The following is a 20733-nucleotide window of genomic DNA, read 5'->3' as shown; positions in this document are numbered from 1 at the left end:
TACGGCACAATGTTTTCCTTGATTTTTCACCAAATGGACATCTTCCAAATCAGGCAGCTCACACTGGCTTCATTGGAGCCAGCAAGAGAGTAGGCAAGAAAGAGTTTAAGAAAGAGGGTTCCAAAAATCTGCAAGTCTTAGTCACCTGTAACATAATATCAGTAGTGTCATCCCATCACCTTTACTCTATTCTAGTCATTAGAACCATACTACTAGTTCCAGTCCACACTCAAGGGTATGGAATTACACAAGGGAAATAATACCAGGATGCAAAGATAATTCATGACAATTTTAGCAGTCTGTCTACTACAAATCCTTAGCTTTCCAGAAGTATACAAAATAATTTTAGCCCCTCTTAGGTCATGTAGTTATCTATCAAGATTGAGTTACTCAAATAACCTGGCATATTCTATGATTTCTCAGATTAAGTGTTCAATTTAATGTCAATAATCAATCAAGGATGTATTTTATCTCTTTTAGTAAGAGTTTCCTTCTTTGGATTTTAAAAAAAATCTATTAAAGTTTTAATAGAGTCTCTTACATGTGATAAGTGTTTAATAACTGAATGCATGGAGAAAAGAAAATTATGCACTACTCAAACATATATTGGTAGACATTGGATATGTTTAGACTTAAATGACACTTTTCACTTAAAATAACTGAAAGAATTTTTTGTATGAATTAACTCTGATAGATATGTATGCTTATTATCTTCAGCTGCCCTCTTCGTGATGATGTCCCATCTGCATTAGCATGATTTACTCAGCTGGCCCAAAGCCAGGCTACCTGTGTTCCAGACTGACTATGCATTTAACTGGATTTGTAAATTTGAAAGTTCTTTTTCTATGCTATGCCTCTGTTTTCTCATCCCACATCCATATCCTCAATTAAATATATCAACAAAGCTCACTATTATTAACTCAAAATATATTCTTAATCGAACCATGCCCATTGTTTCCATCACTATTTCTATGTTCTAAACCACCATACAGTTTGGTTTAGGTTATGTCAAAGACCTTCAGACACTTCTCTTGACCTCCACCCCTACCTTGGGCAGCAAATATGCCTTAGAATATTTGTCAGCTAATGTCATTTATTTTCTTGGAAACTTCCAGTAACTTCTTTTCTCATTCAGAATCACATTCAAATTCCTTAACATGCCATTCTGCAGTCTGGGTCTTTTGTTACTCCCACATCTGATTTCGTTTTCCTCTTCGTTCACTCACTTTCCATCCATGTTGCTTTTTTGCTCTTCGTTGATCACCCAGTGTACATTTCCAGTTTGCAACATTTCATTTGTCAATTTATTTGCTTAGAGTAAAGTGTAGTGTGATCCACTCACTTCCTTTTAAAAATTTCTGTGCAAATGTCAATTTATCAGGGGTTTGTATCCTTGGATTTCTCCATCTGCCCTCCTTATTTCATTTATTTTAAACGAATCTCTCATGATTGGTAATTTTATGTATCTTGTTTATTTGCTTATTATTTGTTTATTTTCACCCAAATATAGGCTCTATAAATAAGGAGCAGTATCTGTTTTGTTCATTGCTTATGAAATAAATATTGTATGGATGAATAAACTTATATAGCTAAATATAAAACAATAAAGATGCATAAAGGAAGAGATAGCTAACTTGGCAAAACCATGTACCATTTGTTCTGACTAAAAGAGCAAAAGTGATTTTTTATTATAATATTGGAAGTAATCTGAATCAAACTCTTAAAAGCTAATTATATAATCATAATAATACCCTTTTGTCTTTTTTATTAATAATTCTCATTGACCATAGAGAATATTGGGATTTATAATATTCAGAATGACACACATTTGTAATATAAATTTGTATAAATTATTCTAATACAATAGTTAGGAAAGTGATGCCCTAATACATAATAATATGTTAGGACATTTGTAAAAATTCCTATGATTCTTAAATTAACATAATACATTATACAGATGATATGACTTTTTGCAATCTATTAAAGCACACATATTAAAAGTAGCATTTAAATTGTGCACAGTCTAAATGGATGTTTTACTTTTGTTGCTCTGTTTTCTTTTCACACTGTGTTCATATGTATTAGTCAAGCTAGCCTACATCTTATATTTTTCTAGTGACATGAAAAGTCTTTAATTTTCCTTAGTAGTTTGGAACGAGATAATTAAGAACCACAGGAATCAAGTATCTTACTCTCCAAGGATAGTAAAGAAGAACTATAATTTGACAAGTAAGGAAAGCTAGTTAAAGGACATCCCACAGGTTTGATTAAAACTTTCAAGATTAAATCTGTTCTCATGTCTGTATGAAATTGTCATTAAAAAAAGAACTGCCCTTTCTAGGGTGTGATTACACAAAGAATTCTATAATTTTACATGCTATTCAAATCCTGTCATTCAATAATACATCTCTGATTTAAAGAAAAACACACTTGCACTATGAGCATGTGGGAAAAAATATTATCTGTATAATATAATTAATAGCTAGTCTAAAGATTAGGGATCAGGATGCATGCTGATATTTCAATCTCAAATACTCTATATCAAAGATGGACTGCTCAATATTTCTTTCATGTAAGAAGTTTATGAGGTGACTTAATAACTTAGCTGGTAGTGCAAGACCTTACCGTGTGAAATATCTGGCAATGCTTCACTTCAGATATATGACTATGGCCCTGCAACACAGTGTGGCTAGAGAATGATATATGGTATTTAAGTTCATCCTCTCACTAGTGCTTGTGCAAGTGAAAATAATTACTTCTGTTACATTTTGACCTTTTTCCTGGTTAGCATTTGACTTTCCAGTAAATGAAGTGGTATATATCTTAGAAGAAACTATAATTGGTATCATAATGCCTTCTTAATCTCAAGTTACCTGGCCTTTGGTGTTCAGCAAGTCAAATTAATGGAATTTATCTAAAGGATTCAGCTCGGATACATCATAATCCATCTTCCAAAGCAATCAACTTAAGACACTATTATAATTATGCAACTGTAACATCAAATTACTGAAAACTCATAGTTTGGGAAACCAAACAAAACTTTATGTAATAAGGCCTCCTTCATTTTATAATTTTGCTATCTTTCTGTTAAAAAGATGATAACATTGACCTTCTAACAGTAGAACATACATATTTCCCCCCTTGAGATCATGACCAATTTGCACTGCTTATTTGTAATCTTTGGAATGACAGAGCTGAACATTTTTTCGAAGATAATATGTCCCAGGTCAGATAGCCTTTTAAAAAAATATTCACTTTGCCATTATCTCTAACCCAAGCTATCCTAACAATTAGTGGGTATTCTGTCAGACGATGATATATTTCACATTGCCCTGGGACAAAAATGTGCATATTTTGTTTTCATCTGAATACCAGTCCTGGCCAAAGTAATGCTGGTGATAAGAAATGAATAGCTTGCAAATAGAGTTAGACTTGGGAGAACATAATTACGGTCAACTTGAAATGCATGTTGTAAAATATGTGTTTAAATGTGCGAAGTGTTTTACAGGACTGTATGTTTCCTTTTGTTTGAAGAATTAAAAAAAACAAATTATTAGCTTATAATGCAACATGATATAACTGTTTCCCTTATATTCACCCATTGTAAGTTCCATTTTTCTATACTTAGGTGAAAGTTATTATACATAACATGCCTGAAATAATCAAAAGAAAGGGAACAAAATTTAGACCATAATCATCTAGGAAAGAACTGTCAAAAATGATGTTTGCTAGTCATTTGAGGCAAAAAAATTAACATGAACATGAATAAGCCAAAACCTATGAAAAGACAAAATTTGGGGGAAAACACTGGCTATTTGCATGCTGGCTTTCTTGTGTTATTGTGGTTTAGAGATATACACAGTGAAAACTAAGTGATTCAGCTAAAGTGATTCTAGCCCAAACACTTGCCAAAGGAAGTATTACAACTAGCACCACTGTGAAGCAAGGTGCCACATACAGATTTATAAAACTTAAGATGAGGTGAAAATGCTAAGAAGTAATCTGTCATTAACGATAACACATAGAAATGAAAACCACAGGGTTCCATGGTAAGCGAAGAAAAGTATAGAAAATTAAACTGTGTAAAATTAAATTGCAAAACAGATTTCTGTGTTTTGGATATTCCGTTGGAAAAGAGAGACTGTCTCTTCCTCTTTACATTTATGTGCTCATTTCACATCAATTGCTTACATTAAAAGAGAAGAGCTTTTAGCATTCTAGGAAAAGTAGTCTCAGTTCTCAGCTTTAGGAGATCACATAAAATTGCCCTCCACAAAATAATTTGTTCAAAATTCCCTTCTGTTTCTAAACCTTTCTTGTATTATGTTTTCTTTCTGCCTAAATGGCGTTCTTTAGAAGTATTATTTGTTAAGGCATTTAGGTAATAAACTCATTTACTTACTTTTTTTTGCTTAAAACATCTGTATTTCATTTCCATTCATGAATGTTTAGCCACATACCTCATTCTAGATAGACATTTATTTCAATTAAGCATTTTAAAGGTATTATTAGATAGTCTTCAGCATATTGCTAATGAGAAGTCTATATAGATCTAATTGTCATTGCTTTGTACGTAATCGGGTTTTTTCCTTGTGCTGTTTTAAAAATTTGATTTTATGATTGGCATTTTGTAATTCCACCATGATTGTATTATTCTCAACAATTACCCCAGGAATGCAATATTCACTTTTAGTTTACTATTTTGCTCTGCAGTGGCAGATCCAGTGTTTCCACTTAGATCATCCTACCACATAGCCCTTATTCTGTGTGTCTCAGGACCAGTTATCCATTTAACCAGTTGCTGAGTAAGGCTACTTTCAACTATGTATTCAGGAACTAGGAGAAAATCAAAGAGCATATTTATAAATTATCCATATCCATTATAAAACAAGTTCATCCCATGACTTTGTCAATCACTTGGCCTTCATACATTTGATCTGTGACTGTAGATCAAAATGGCAGTTGAGGTATCCACGGATTATTGTAAATTCTTAGCTGTGACCAGGAATCCTGTTTTGTCTGGGATTTTTCCCAGCACAGTTGTCACCTTAAATGCTGCAGAATACTTTAGGAAAGTTGAGGAGAAATAAAGTACATATTTGTTTCAGGACATCAAGATTCTTCCTAAAAGTGATTCAGCCTTTATATCATTCAAGAGACTCTGCATGTATGAGCAAGCTCAAGTCTGGAAATTCAACTTGGGACATTGCTTCTCTGTTATGATGACTTACGTTAGAAATCTTCCACCAGATCTAGATTTTTTTTTTAGTATACAGATTGGGCAATATTTTACTAGATGGTCTACTGATAATAGTGTCAATAGATCATATCATTGAATACCATAATTTGCCCTGTTCCCTATTATTTTATTGAGTATTGTCACTTGTACTCTATGATTCCAGGATCTCATCACCCCAAACCCTAAGACCCAGAAAATTCACTTCAATGCTGACATCTCCACCATAATGTCTGGTTTTCATAATATAGCAGGTTTTTTTTTTTTTTTTTTTGCATTTTCTACAAATGCAAGGACTCTCTCTCTCTCTCTCTCTCTCTCTCTCTCTATATATATATATATATATATGCTTGATAAGGCCGTATTACAAGTGCTCAAATTTATATTGTTGGGCTACAGTTGAGCCTGTCACATGTGACAAACACTCAGATTCCTACCCACCTAAGATTCAGTAAATTCTTTTATCTTATGGCCTTGTATCTTAATTTAATTTAAGCCATCATTATAAATTCAGCTTGATCAAGTGTTGTGCTATTTCCCCCTGTTCTAACACTTTTAGTGTCCATTCTCGTACATAATCCCCAGGATTTATCACCCTCCTCCAATGTGACTTTCACAAGTCAAGTCTTTTCAGGGTGTTCAGGAACAGAGAGGCAAAGCACCACAAACAGGAGGAAAGATCACGTTTGTTAAGAGTTTAAGTGTTATATAATTATTAGAATCTTCCCAACTACATTCAATCCAATTTTAAGGCTCCCACTTTCTCTGAAAATAAGAGGTTCTAATTTTCAGTAAGAGACCTAGGGATACTTTGAATTCATGGGCTATAATTCTGCAAACTCTAAGATCAAACTTCAGGTCAGTTTTCAGATCACTGATCCTGTGGTTGCAATAGATAAGAAATCTTACCCAGGCAGTAAAGAAATTGTCTGATCTCTGACTTGTGAATTTCACATCTTGAGTCTGTCATTTTCTTTTCATAAGCTCCCTAGTGCAGTAAGACTGGGCTATCCCAACTGTATTTATAATCATCATTTTCTTCATAATATTCTAATACAAAATCCAGTTTGTCTCTAAAAATGTTTATTGGAAAGATGACGAGTCAAATAATTGGTTTTATAACTGAAACTACCTGTCATGAATTACCAGCATCTTGTTGTCCATTGGCAACTTTTTTATGTTTTTAATTTTAACCAAATAAATAATCTCAGATTTCTATCAAGAGTCCCATTTCTTAACCAAATATTGTATCAGTTATCAATTATTTAAGAAAGCAAACACTGGTGTAAATGTTTTAAATACAAGGACATTGAGTACAGTAAATGAGGCCTTCATACACATTGGAAGGGCTAGAATCTGTTCCTACCAATCTAAAATTCTGATTCATAGGAGGGTACCCAGAAGGTTTAGAAAAACTTCACTTTCATGTCTTCATGTCCAAAGACACTTCTTCTAATTATATGACACTATCCAGAACTCTGCTGGAAAGGAAGTATGAGAAATGTAGTTTTCTGGTTTTTTGATCTTTTATGCTGTTAAAAAGTGCTTCAAACGAGTGAGAAAGTATTGAGTATTAACAAACAACATGTAACAAAAGTCTGTAGGATAGAGATCCTGATAACAGCCCACAGAGCAACCATTAAATTCATGTTTTTACCATCTTCTCTTCTGGTCCCTCTTTGATTGATCTTTGACAATTATTTTTCTTGAAAATTATATATGGATACATGCATATGATCTATCACCCTCACCCATCCCTTTATTTCCCCATCAATATATTAATAAATATTTAAGCAATTTTAAGTAGTTATAGCTATAAGTTTTCTTTATTTTGGTCTAGAAACTTTGACCAAAAATGTTTCATTTATTTTCATAGCAGTGGTTCCCCTCTGGGATCCTGACTCTGTTCTCTGAGTGATCCTTCCTTTTTCATGAAAAGTTTGCAGCTGAGCAGTTTTATTAAGCTGAAGCGAATAGCCCAAACTGCAGATGCTGTGGTATTCATGGAATCATTACAAGAACGGATTAATAAGGGATTATGTGCATGTTGTGGAGTCATTGATATGGAAAGTGATTTATTTTCTATTTTGATTAGAAGAGAGGATAATAAGGAGTTTGCATTCATGTAGAATAGACAACAATTTTAATTTACAGCTTGACCTCAGAGCTAATTTCCTATACTGTGTAACATAGTCCAAAGGTATCTGTGTTGCCTAGACATACCACAGAACAACATGTTGTCCCATCAAATCAGTGGTATCATGCTGATCAGACAGAACATAATGGCAGTAAGAAGGTGCTAGGACACTGGAGACTTGGATAAACAAGTACAGTTCAGGGGGTGCAAGATACTCCATGAAGATTCAGAAACATTTCCCATAATTGAAGTATTTTTAGGGTTTCTATGGTCAGGTTATGATAGGATATTTGTTTCAAAGAAAGACAAATGTTATCCCCTATGCTAGTAGGATTTTTGTGGTTATATTACTACCATGTTTCACACCTATGAATATACCGATTTGCCCCATATACTGGGGAAACGAAAAGCTGCTTGTTTTGATTGGGGCCTAGAGCATGAAAGTGTTTTGCAGCAGGTTCAGGCTGTTGTGGAAGCAGTTCTGCGACCTGAACCACATAATCTGACTGATTCTATTGTATTGGAGGTGAAAGGGCTGGAAAGGATGCAGTGTGGAGTTTATGGCAAGCCATCATATGAGAATCAGAATAAAGGCCCTTGAAATTTTAAAACGTGGCCATGCCATGTGTGGTGGAGAATTCTATACTTTTTGAGAAGCAGGTCCTAATGTGATACTGAAATGAAATGTTTGACCACTAGGCAATAAGCAACCATAACTCTGTGTCTTAGTCTGTTTTGTATTGCTGTAAAATAGTACCTGAAACAGTGTAATTTTTATAAAGAAAAAGATTTATTTAGTTCACTCTTTTGCAGGCTGAGACATTGAAGGGCTTTAGTAGTGTGTCGTGACGTTGTGGAGAAAGTCAAAGCAGAAGCAGACACATGCAAATGGGGACCAAATATGAGGAGAAACTTGTCTTATAACAACCTGCTCTCATGGGAACTAATCTATTCCCAGAGAACTAATCTAATCTGTGAGAGTGACAACTCCCTTACTACCCAGCCATTCATGAGGGATCTATCTCCGTGACCAAAACACCTCCCACTAGTTCCCACCTCCCAAAGTCACCATACTGAGGATAAAGTTTCAACATAAGTTTTGATGGGGACCAACAAACCATATCCAAACCATACCATGGTAGAATTGTTCATTAGGAGCATGGCTTCTTGGGAACTTCCAAATCATAAAGTCAGATGGACCCAGCAGTACTCCACCATCAGATGAAAATAGTAGATTTAGAATTTGGTCCAAGAGGACCAGAGGGCATGAATAAGCTACATGAGCAGGTAGCCCAGAACTCTGTATCACTTACTAAGGTCTGCATCAACATCTCTCTTCCAGATCCTACTTCTGACCCTAGGGGTCCCATGTGATCAGAAGGAAGAAAATGCAAGAACTTGATTTGGGGATGGGCCAGCTCAATATATAAGTGCAATTTTTAAAATTGCTAGTGATTTTATTACACACCCATCCAGGGTTAACAGGAAAAGCACATAGAAAGAGAAAATCTTCCCAGTGGGTGGAGCTGATCACTTACCTCATGTGGAAGGAAATGTGATTTTAGGTTAGAATATTTACATCCATGAGAGTTAAAAATGGTTGGGGTTTTTAGTTAGAATTCTGCAATGGGAAATTTGAAGTCTGGGGACAGGGATATCTGAGGTACTGTTGAAAAGCTAGGCCTATCACATTAACACCAACTAGAAAGATTCAACTGCAGAAGTGGCACAGAAAAACAGAGTAAACAAAATTACTTGTGCATTTGATGGTGGCACATGAATGGAGTAGACTGCATTTGGGCACAATTGTTATGCATAGGTCCATCAGCTTTGACTTCTACTTAATCAAAGTAGTTCTATCTTTTCTTTTACCTCTGTATGTCCAACCTGCCATTAATATAGAACAATCTTGAAACACTCATATGATACTACCCTCAAGGACAAATTCCACTTGTTAGCAAGTTGACTAATTGAGCTCCTTTAATCCTAAAATAGTAGTTTATCTTCACTGAGATATATGCTTATTCTGGATATGGGTTTACATTTTCTACCTGCAGAGCATCAGTCAACACTCTTATCTAGGGACTTATGGCATATCTGATTCACAGCCATGTGATACTGTGCAGCATAGCATCTGGCCAGAGGGCCAGCCTTATAGCAAATAATTATGGGTATGAGACCCATAATAAAATCCCTTCATTATATCACACACTGCACTATCCAGAAACATCCTACATCATAGGTCACTGGAAAAGCCTATGGAAAGAAAAGCTAAAGCATCAGTTCAGAGCAAATACTGTGAATGAGTGAGTTGACTTTTTTTGGATATGGTGTATACATTTAATCAAACATGTCTTCCTAATAGGAAAAAAGTATAGGTCCAAGAACCAACCATTAGAATCAAGTATTACCCCAATTACTGTCACTTTCAATGGTCTATTGGAGGAAATTTTGCTACCTGTCCCCACAACTACTGCCCCTCATAAGAGGCTCATTATTGTCAAAAGATACAGCCTGACGTGAAACTAAAACTATGGCTGCTGCCAAGGCAGTTTGACCTCCTTGTGCACAGGGACCAACAGACAAAAGGAGAATAACCATCTTTGCAAGAGAAATTAAGCCTGAACAGCAGAAAGGCATGCAGAAATATGTATAAAACCCACCTAATCTATGTGGGTACCTTTTGGTGTAATCCTTTGATTAACCGTAACTGTGAAATATATATGCAGCAACCCCCGGTCGAAAAGAGCTCAGTCCCCTCAGAAATGAAGATTTGCATCACATCACTGGGTGCTGAGGTGATAGCAAAGGGTGAGAGCTATTTTAAAAGGATAGTGAAAGAGAGAAGATGAGTATCAATTGGATACTCACACTCAAAAACGATACCCACGATGGATATACTCAGGACCGAAGTCCACCTGTAGCAATGTGGGGGTGTACTTGTTTCCACTAACCTCCCATTTTTACCTTTTTCCATAACAAGTGAGTCCCACAGGAACCATAGAGGAGCTGCTCCTTGAATCTGCATAAAGAACTTGCATAAAGAAGTGGATTTGTGTGGGGTAAACAGTGGACTTTGGCAGTATTGTAGATGTGTTCCTCAGATCTCATCAAGAGTTCTTTCTATGGGGAGTAGAAATGAATAATAGCCCCCGCTAATTCCCTTTTGGTTCTACTACGAATTTCCAGCCAAGGAAATGTTTCCCTGAATTGCTCCCTATTAACGACTGAGCTTGGTAGATTACTTAGGCCAGTCTGTTCCTGGCTAAAACAGATTCCCATATGAAAATTTTACATGAGGATTCCCCATCTGTCTGAAAAAAAACTTTGAACTATACTTTTGTCTTGAGGTGCTTCCAATCTGAGTTATTTCTTTATCTCCTTTCACAGACTGAAAGGTCTACCTGACTACCTTTTTTTTTTTTTTTTTTTTTTTTTTTTTAAATTTACAGTCACTTCCACCTTCCCTTCCCCAAATCATGTCTTGTTTTGGCATCTTGTTCTGTCTTGGTTTCTGCTACTTGTAAGATCCAAACAGATGCAGGAGAAGAAGAAACTTAGCCATTTGCAAAAGCTTAATGTTGAGATAAAGTTAAGCTAACAATTAATTCTAGTTAACTGTAACTACTATAAGCTTGATATGGAAACAAACAAAAAAATGTTTTCGCTCAACAAACATAGTAAGACTTTTGAGAAATGGAGATTGATACGGTTTGGCTATGTCCCCACTCAAATCTCATCTTGAATTATAACTACCACAATTTCCAGGTGTTGTAGGAGGGACCTAGTGGGAGGTAATTAAATCATGAGTGTGGATCTTTCTCATGCTATTCTCATGATAGTGGATAAGTCTACCGAGATCTGATGGTTTTAAAAACAGGAGTTTCCTTGCACAAGCTGTCTCTCTTTGCCTGCCATCATCCACGTAAGCTGTGACTTGCTCTTCCTTGCTTTCTGCCATGATTGTAAGGCCTCTCCAGCCATGGGGAACTGTAAGTCCATTAAACCTCTTTCTCTTGTAAATTGCCCAGTTTGGGGCATGTCTTTATCAGCAACGTGAAAAGGGACTAATATAGTATATTTGTACTAGTAGAGTGGGGCATTGCTGAAAAGATACCTGAAAGTGTGGAAGCGACTTTGGAACTGGGTAACAGGCAGAGATTGGAACAGTTTGGAGGGCTCAGAAGAAGATATGAAGATGTGGAAAAGTTTGGAACTTCTTAGAGTCTTGTTGAATGGCTTTGCCCAAAATGCTTATAGGGATATGGACAAAAAAATCCAGGCTGAGGTGGTCTCAGATGGAAATGAGGAACTTGTTCGGAACTGGAGCAAAAGTGACTCTTGTGATGTTTTAGCAAAGAGACTGGGGGCATTTTGACCCTGCCCTAGAGATTTGTGGAACTTCAAACTTGAGAGAGATTATTTAGGGTATCTGGCAGAAGAAATTTCTAAGGAGCACAGCATTCAAGGTGTGACTCGGGTGCTGCTAATGGCATTCAGCTGTATAAGGGAAGCAGAACTTAAAAGTTTGAAAAATTTGCAGCTCGACAGTGCAATAGAAAAAAAAAAAATCCCATTTTCTGAGGAGAAATTCAACCTGACTGCAGAGATTTGCATAAGTAGCAAGGAGCCTAATGTTAATCCCCAAGAGCATGGGGAAAATGTCTCCAGGGCATGTCAGAGGTCTTTCCAGCAGCCTCTCTCATTATCGGCCAGGAGGCCTAGGAGGAAAAGATGGTTTCATGGGTCTTGTCCAGGGCTCCCCTGCTCTGTGCACCCTAGGGACTTTGTGCCCTGCATCCCATCCTCTCTAACTGTGGCTGAAAGGGACCAACACAGAGCTCAGGTCATGGCTTCAGAGGTTGCAAGCCCCAAGCCTTGGCAGCTTCCATGTGGTGTTGAGCCTGCCTGTGCACAGTAGTCATGTATTTGGGTTTGGGAACTTCCTCCTAGATTTCAAAGGATGTATGGAAATGCCTGGATGCCCAGGCAGATGTTTGCTGCAGGAGAGAGGCCCTCATGGAGAACCTCTGCTAGGGCAGTGTAAAATGGAAATGTGGGGTCAGAGCCCCCACACAGAGTCTCTACAGGGGCACCGCCTAGTGGAGCTGTGAGAAGAGGACAGCTGTCATTCAGACCCCAGAATGGTAGATTCATGGACAGCTTGCACCATGCACCTGGAAAAGCTGAGGACACTCAATGCCAGCCCATGAAAGAAGCTTGGAGGTAGGCTGTACCCTGCAAAGCCACAGGGATGGAGCTGCCCAAGATGATGGGAACCCACCTTTTGCCTTAATGTGACCTGGATGTGAAACATGGAGTCAAAGGAGATCATTTTTGGTCTTTAAGATTTGACTGCCACAAATCACAAGTGCCACAAGTGACTCTTGGATTTCGGACTTGCATAGGCCCTGTAAATTCTTCGTTTTGGCCAATGTCTCCCATTTGGAATGGCTGTATTTACCCAATACTTGTACCCCTGTTGTATCTAGGAAGTAACTAGCTTGCTTGTGATTTTACAGGCTCATAAGTGGAAGGGACTTGCCTTGTCTCAGGTAAGACTTTGGACTGTGGACTTTTGAGTTAATGCTGAAGTGAGTTAAGACTTTGGGGGACTGTTGGGAAGGCATGATTAGTTTTGAAATGTGAGGACACGAAATTTGGGATGGGACAGGGATGGAATGTTATGGTTTGGCTGTGTCCCCACCAAAATCTCATTTTGAATTGTAACTCCCACAATTCTCATATATCATGGAAGCGACCCAGTGGGGGGTAATTGAATTGAATCATACTGTTCTTCTGATAAGGGATAAATCTCATGAGATCTGATAGTTTTATTAAAAGGAACTTCCCTGCATAAGATCTTTCTCTTTGCCTTCCATCATCCACATAAGATGTGACTTGCTCCTCCTTGCCTTTCACCATAATTTTGAGGCCTCCCCAGCCATGTGGATCCTCTTTAAAGAGGTTTAATGGACTTAAATTGCCCAGTCTTGTGTATGTCTTTATCAGCAGCATGAAAACAAACTAATACAGAGATGCAAAGAGAATCAGTTGAAAAGCTGATTTAGAGTCAATATTTCATTATGCTACCAGACCAATAAAATCAATCCAAGCGTGACTTTTTCTTCTGTATCATTGAGAGCTTTGCTTTTAGGTCATATTACTTAGTAAAAATATGTAATAGACAACTTGTCTCTTAAAAATAAGTGAGTAAAATATTATTTTATTTTTACATTGGCAGTTTAGTTTTATCAGATGTACATGTTATTCAAGGAGTTAAAACAATTTCACATGATGATGGATGGTATTGGAAGCAATTGTGTTTTATTTTTGCACTCTATCACAGCTCCCAATCACTACTCACTTAAATACTGATAACTATTCCTAGTGAGAAATGCCTATATTTTAAACTTTTAATGTAGAATTCCATAATGTTTTTACCTTTTTTTATTACTCTTGAAAGTTGGGTCTTAATTTCTATTGCATAAATCAATAAATTATAAGAATTAATAGAGAAGTAAAAGTGGTCATGCCATTCTGCTTTCTATAATTTTGATCAGAAGGAAATTTACTTAATTTTGTGGTGCTTTTTGTAAAAAAAAGGAAATAAATTTTCAATTATGGGCCTTTTTTCTATGAATGTCTCTAGGCTCTTCATTCCAAATGGATCATAGATTCAAGTAATAAAAACTAAAATTTTCCACTTGCAATAAAAGCTGTCTCCCCTTGATATGGTTTGGCTCTGTCCCCACCCAAATCTCATCTCATCCTCCATGGGAGGGACGCAGTGGGAGGTAATTGAATCATGGGAGCGGGTTTTTCCTGTGCTGTTCTCCTGACAGTTAATAAGTCTCATGAGATCTGATGGTTTTAAAAAGGCAGTTCCCTGGACATGCACTCGTGCTTGCCACCATCTAAGACATGCCTCTGCTCCTCTTTTGTTTTCTGCCATGATTGTGCAGTCTCCCCAGCCATGTGGAACTGTGAGTCCATTAAACGTCTTTCTCTTTATAAATTACCCAGTCTTGAGCATTTCATCATAGCAGTATGATAACGGAGTACTACACCCCTTTTACAAAGTGATGTTTGTCACATGCACAAATGCAATAGAAAACAGTATCACTTTTATAAAAAATTATATTTATCCACCTTATGTCTGATATATGCTGTTAAGGTTTTGTACTATTTTTTCTGAAAACATTTTTTCCTTAATATAGGATTTCTATAACATTGCACTATTATTTGTTTATTTTTATATTTTCATTTATTCTGTAGACATTTACTATTCATATAAGTTGCTGAAACTTACACATATTTATAATTCATGTGGTGATCTTTGTTGACTACTTCCTTATCAAATGTAATTAGTGCCTTTTGACTGCCTAAGCAAACCCTCCTTGCTTTGACATTTAGACATCCGATAATATGAATATACTCTATGATTCTAGATTTATTTTCAGTCTTCCATGTATACTCTGTGTTACCAACAGTTCGTTATTGTTTAGGACAGAAATATATTGTGGAAGTATTTTCTAAATTTAAAAAACGTATAATCCTAGTTGTACAGTTTGGAAAATATCTGGAATTAAGCATGCTCATGTAACACCACCTTGTTAAAGAAATAATACAATGCAAATATTACAAGCACATTACTATGAAAGAAATGAGACACAAATACTTTATGCTATATGATATGTTCATTAACTGAAACAGCTAAAACCATTTTATAGAGATAGTAACTTTTAGGAGGAGATGATAGTGACTGGATAGGTACACACACACACATGCAGGCACGCACAATTTCCTTGCTTGTTCATTTATTGATTGATTGATGTGTTTGCTTACTTTTAGAAATTGACTTTCACATATTTATTTTATGTATATGGAAAATAAGAAGAAGGCAACCACCATGGTCACAAAGCAAATTACACTTACCATATTGATGTATATTTGTAAGTCAAATATTAGGGTATCTAAAAATGACTTCAGGGACCTAGCCGAAATATAGATTCTTAGGCCTTGTCCTCAGAGTTTCTGATTTATTAGGTCTTTTCTGAGGGACAGGAATCTATTTTTCTGTGCTTTTGTTTTTCTTTTATTTATTTTAATAATTTCAACCTTTATGTTAGATTCAGGGGTACAGGTGCACTTTTGTTAGATGAGTATCTTGCATGATGGTGAGGTTTGGGGTGTAATTGATCTCATCACTCAAGTACTGAGCATAGTATCCAATAGTTTGCTTTTCAAGCCTTTCCCCTTTTAACTCCCTTCTAGAGTCCCTAATGACTTTTTTTCCCTTCTTTATTTCCATGTGTACCCAATGTTCAGCTCCCACTTAGAAGTGAGAACTTTTGTGGTATTTGGTTTTCTGTTCCTGCATTAGTTCACTTAGGATAATGACCCCCTGATACATCTATGTTGCTGCAAAGAACACGATCTCATTCTTTTGGGTTCCATTTGTTATTGTGGATAGTGCTGTGAAGGATATATGAGTGCATGTGTCAGTCTTTTGGGTAGAATAATTTATATATTTTGAATATATGTTCAGTAATGGGATTGCTGGGTCAAATGTTATTTCTGTTTTAAGCTCTTTGGGAAATCTCCAGATTGCCTTCCACAGCGGCTGAACTAATTTAAATTCCCACCAAGAGCGTATAAGTGTTCCCTTTTCTCTACAGCCTCGCCAGTATCTGTTGTTTTTAGATATTTTACTAATAGCTGTTGTGAGATGCTAATAGTCATTCCTGCAGTTGTGAGATGTTATCTCATTGTGGTTTCGATTTACATTTGCATTTCTCGATGATTAGTGATGACAAGCATTTTTCTTGAAACATTTGTTGAAGGCCAGTATGTCTTCTTTTTAGAAATGTTTGTTTATATCTTTTGCCCATTTTTAATAAGGTTATTTTTTTCTTCTTGTTCAATTGTTTAAGGTCCTCATACATTCTGGATATTAGACCTTTGTCAGATGCATAGTTTATGAATTTTTTCTCTGACTCTGTAAGTTTTCTCTTTACTCTGTTTATAGTTTCCTGTGTTGTACAGAAGCTCTTTGGTTTAATTAGGCCTCTTTGGTTTAATTAGACCTTATGTGTCAGTTATTATTTTTCCTTCTCTTGCTTTTGAGGACTTTAGTCAGAAATTCCTTTCCAAGGCTGATGTCCAGAATGGTGTTTCCTAGATTTTCTTCTATTATTCTTGTATTTTCAGGTTTTACGTTTAAGTTTTTAATCCATCTGAGTTAATTTTTGTATATGGTGAAAGGTAGGCATCCAGTTTCATTCTTCTAGCTAGCCAGCTATCCCAGCACCACTTACTGAATAGAGAGTCCTTTCTCCATTGCTTATGTTTGTGAACTTTGCTTAAGATCAGATAGCTGTAGATGTGTGGCTTTATTTTAAGGGTTTTTTTTTTTTTTTTTTTTTTTTTTTATATTTTGTTCCAATGGTCTATTTGTTTGTTTTTGTTCAAGTACCATGCTGCTTTGGTTACTACAGCCTGATAGTATAATTTGCAGTTAGGTAATGTGATGGCTTTGTTCTTTCCGCTTAGAATTGCTTTGGTTATTTGAGCTTTTTTTAGTTCCATATAAATTTCAGAATAGTTTTTTCCAGTTATGTGAAAAATGATATGGGTAGCTTGCTAGGAATAGCATTGAATTCACAGATTGCTTTGGGCACTATGGCCATTTTAGTGATATTGATTCTTTTAATCCATGAACATGAAATATTTTCCCATTTGTTTGTGTCATCTGTGATTTCTTTCAGCAGTGTTTTATAGTTCTTCTTGTAGAGATTTTCAACTCCTCGGTTACACGTTTGCTTAGGTATTTTAAACAATTCCTTGGTTACACATTTGCTTAGGTTTTGCTTAGGTATTTTATTTTGGTCTGGCTATTGTAAATAGTATACAATGGTCTGGCTATTATAATAGTATTGCAGTTTTTATTTGGCTTTCAGTTTTTATTTGAGTATTATTGATTAATAGAAATGCTACTGATTTTGTACATTGATTTTCTACCCTAAAACCTTACTAGCTTACTACCATTGTTAATCAGTTCCAGGAGCCTTTTGGTGGAGTGATGAGTTTTCCAGGTACAGAAGCATATTGTCAAAAAAAGAGAAATAGTTCAACATTTTTTCCTATTTGGATGTCTTTTATTTCTTTGTCTTGCCTGATTACACTGGCAAGAACTTCCATTACTGTGTTGCATAGTAGTAGTGAAAGTAGGCATCCTTGTTTTATTTCAGTTCTCAAGGGGAATGCTTGAAAGTTTTACTTTACCATGCATGAATGTTGGATTTTTATCCAAAGCTTTTTCTGCATCTATTGAGATGATCATATGGTTTTTGTTTCTAATTATCTTCATGTAGTAAATCACCTTTATTGATTTGCATGTGTTGAACAAGCCTTGCATCCCAAGAATGAAGTATAGTTGATTGTGATGAATTAACTTTTTGAGGTGCTGCTAGATTCAGTTTGATAGCATTTTGTTGGGGATTTTTGCATCTATGTTTATTAGAAATATTGGTTTGAAATTTTCTTTGTTGGTGGTGGTGGTGTGTTTTTGACAGATTTTGGTATCACAGTGACGTGGTATTTGTAGAGTGAATTAGGGAGGATTCTCTCCGCCTCAATTTTTTGGAATAGTTTCTTTAGAATCAGTACCAACTTTTCTTTGTACATCTGAGAGAATTTAGATGTGAATTCATTTGGTCCAGGGCTTATTTTTTGGCTGATAGATTTTTTTTTTAAATTTCTGATTCAATTTCAGAACTTGATATTGGTCTGTTCAAGGTTTAAATTTCTTCATTACTCAATTTTAGGAGATTATGTTACCCGGAATCTCACCATTTCCTCTACATTTTCTAATTTTTGTGCATAGAGTTGTTTATAATGATCCATAAGTATCTTTTGTGTATCTATGGGATCAGTTTTAATGCTACCTTTGCCATTTCTAATTATGCTTCTTTCAACCTTCTCTCTTTTTTCTATGTTAGTCTATCTAGTGGTCTATCCTATTTATTAAAATAGCAAATTTTGGTTTTGTTGACACTTTGTATGAATTTGGGGGTCTCAATTTCATTCAGTTCTGCTTTGGTTTAGTTATTTATTTTTTTTTCTTCCAGCTTTGGGGTTCGTTTTTCTAACCCGAAGTGTTACTGTTTTGCTAGCTCCTGTAGACGTAATGTTAGGTCATCAATTTGAGATCATCCAACTTTTTGAAGTAGGCATTTAGGGCTATAAACTTTCCTCTTAGCATTGCTTTTCCTACATCCCAGATATTTTGGCATGTTGTGTCTCTGTTTTCATTTATTTCAAGTGTTGTTTTGATTTTTGGCTTAATTTCATTATTTGCCCCAAAGTCATTCAGGAGAAAGTTGTTTATTTTCCTTTTATTTTTATAGTTTTGCAAGATCTTCTTGGTAGAAATTTCTATTTTTATTCTAATTTGGTACAAGAGATAACTGGTATGATTTTGATTTTTTAAAATTTATTGAGACTTGTATGGCCAAGCATATGGTCAATCTCAAAGTGTGTTTCATGTGCAGATGAGAAGAATGTATATTCTGCGGTAGATGTGTGTAGTATTCTGTAGATGTGTATCAGGTCCAATTGGTTAAGTGCCAAATTTAAGTCAAAAATTTCCTTCTTAATTTTCTACCTAGGCAATCTGTCTAACACTGTCAGTGGGGTGTTGAAGTTCCCCCACTGTTATTGTGTGACTGCCTATGTCTTTTTATAGATTTAGAAGTATTTGTTTTGGAACTGGAGTGCTCCAATGTTACGTGCATATATATCTAGGACACTTAAGTCTTGTTGAACTGAACCCTCTGTCATTATGCTACACCCTCCTTTGTCCTTTTAACTGCTGTTGGTTCAAAGTCTGTTTTATCTGATGTAAGAATAATAACTCATACTCTTCTTCATTTTCCATTTGCATGGCAGATTTATCTCCAACCCTTTATTTTGAGTCTATGGGTTTCATTACATGCAAGATGGGTCTCTTCAAGATGGCAGACAGGTGGGCCTTGTTTTTTTTTTTTTTTTTTTTTTTAATTAATCCAAGTTGCCACTCTGTGACTTTTAAATGGATGCTTAGACTATTTACATTTCAGGTTAATATTGATATGTGAGGTTTTCATGTTATCATGAAGTTGTTAGCTGATTGTTTTGTAGTTTATACGTAGTGGTTACTTTGTAGGGCCTGTGATCCATGATTTTAAGTGTGTTTCTGTTGCAGCAGGTATTGGTCTTTCATTTCCATGTTTAGAAATCTCTTAAGTGTCTCTTGTAAGGTTAGTCTAGTGGTAAAAAATTCTCTTAGCACTTGTTTGCCTGAAAAACTTTTATTTCTCCTTTGCTTATGTAGTTCATCTTGACAAGATATAAAATTCCAGGGTGGAAATTATTTTCTTTAAGAATGCTGAGAATAGGCCACTAATATCTCTTGTCTTATAAGTATTCTGCTGAGAAGTCTGTTAGTATGATGAGGTTCACTTTGTATATAATCTGATCTTTTTTCTCTAGCTTCATTTAAGATTTTTTCTTTAGCATTGAGCTTGAGAAGTCTGGTGACTATACGCTGTTGTTATGTTCATTTTCTATAGTATCTTACAGGTGTTCTCTGTGTTTCTTCCACCTGGATGTCTACCTCTTTATCAAGATTAGGAAAATTTTCTTCATTTATTTCCTCAAGTATGTTTTTCAGATTGTTTACTTTTATCATCTCTCTTAGAAATGCCAACATTTTGTAGATTTGGTCGCTTTATATAATCCTACAGTTCTTGAAGAATGTTCATTTTTTACAATTTTTTTTTCTTTATTTTTGTCTTACTTGGTTAATTTGAGATACTGTTCTTCAGGATCTAAAATTCTTTTTTTCTGATTGGACCAGTCTATTGGTAAAGTTTTTAATTGTGCTTTCAAATGGTTAACTGAGTTCTTCAATTCCTTTAACTCTAATCTTTTTTTTTTTTTTTTTTTTTAATGTTTATCTCGGCCGGGCGCGGCGGCTCAAGCCTGTAATCACAGCACTTTGGGAGGCCGAGACGGGCGGATCATGAGGTCAGGAGATCGAGACCATCCTGGCTAACACGGTGAAACCCCGTCTCTACTAAAAAAAAAAAAAATTACAAAAAGAAAACTAGCCGGGCGAGGTGGCGGGCGCCTGTAGTTCCAGCTACTCCCGAGGCTGAGGCAGGAGAATGGCGTAAACCACCCGGGAGGCGGAGCTTGCAGTGAGCTGAGATCTGGCCATTGTACTCCAGCCTGGGCGACAGAGCAGGACTCCGTCTCAAAAAAAAAAAAAAAAAAAAAAAAAAAAAAATGTTTATCTCTTTCATCTTTCCTGGAT

The sequence above is a fragment of the Macaca thibetana genome, chromosome 11 (assembly GCF_024542745.1).
Source record: "Macaca thibetana thibetana isolate TM-01 chromosome 11, ASM2454274v1, whole genome shotgun sequence".
In the NCBI taxonomy this organism is placed as follows: Eukaryota; Metazoa; Chordata; class Mammalia; order Primates; family Cercopithecidae; genus Macaca; species Macaca thibetana.
This window is presented reverse-complemented; position numbering follows the sequence as displayed.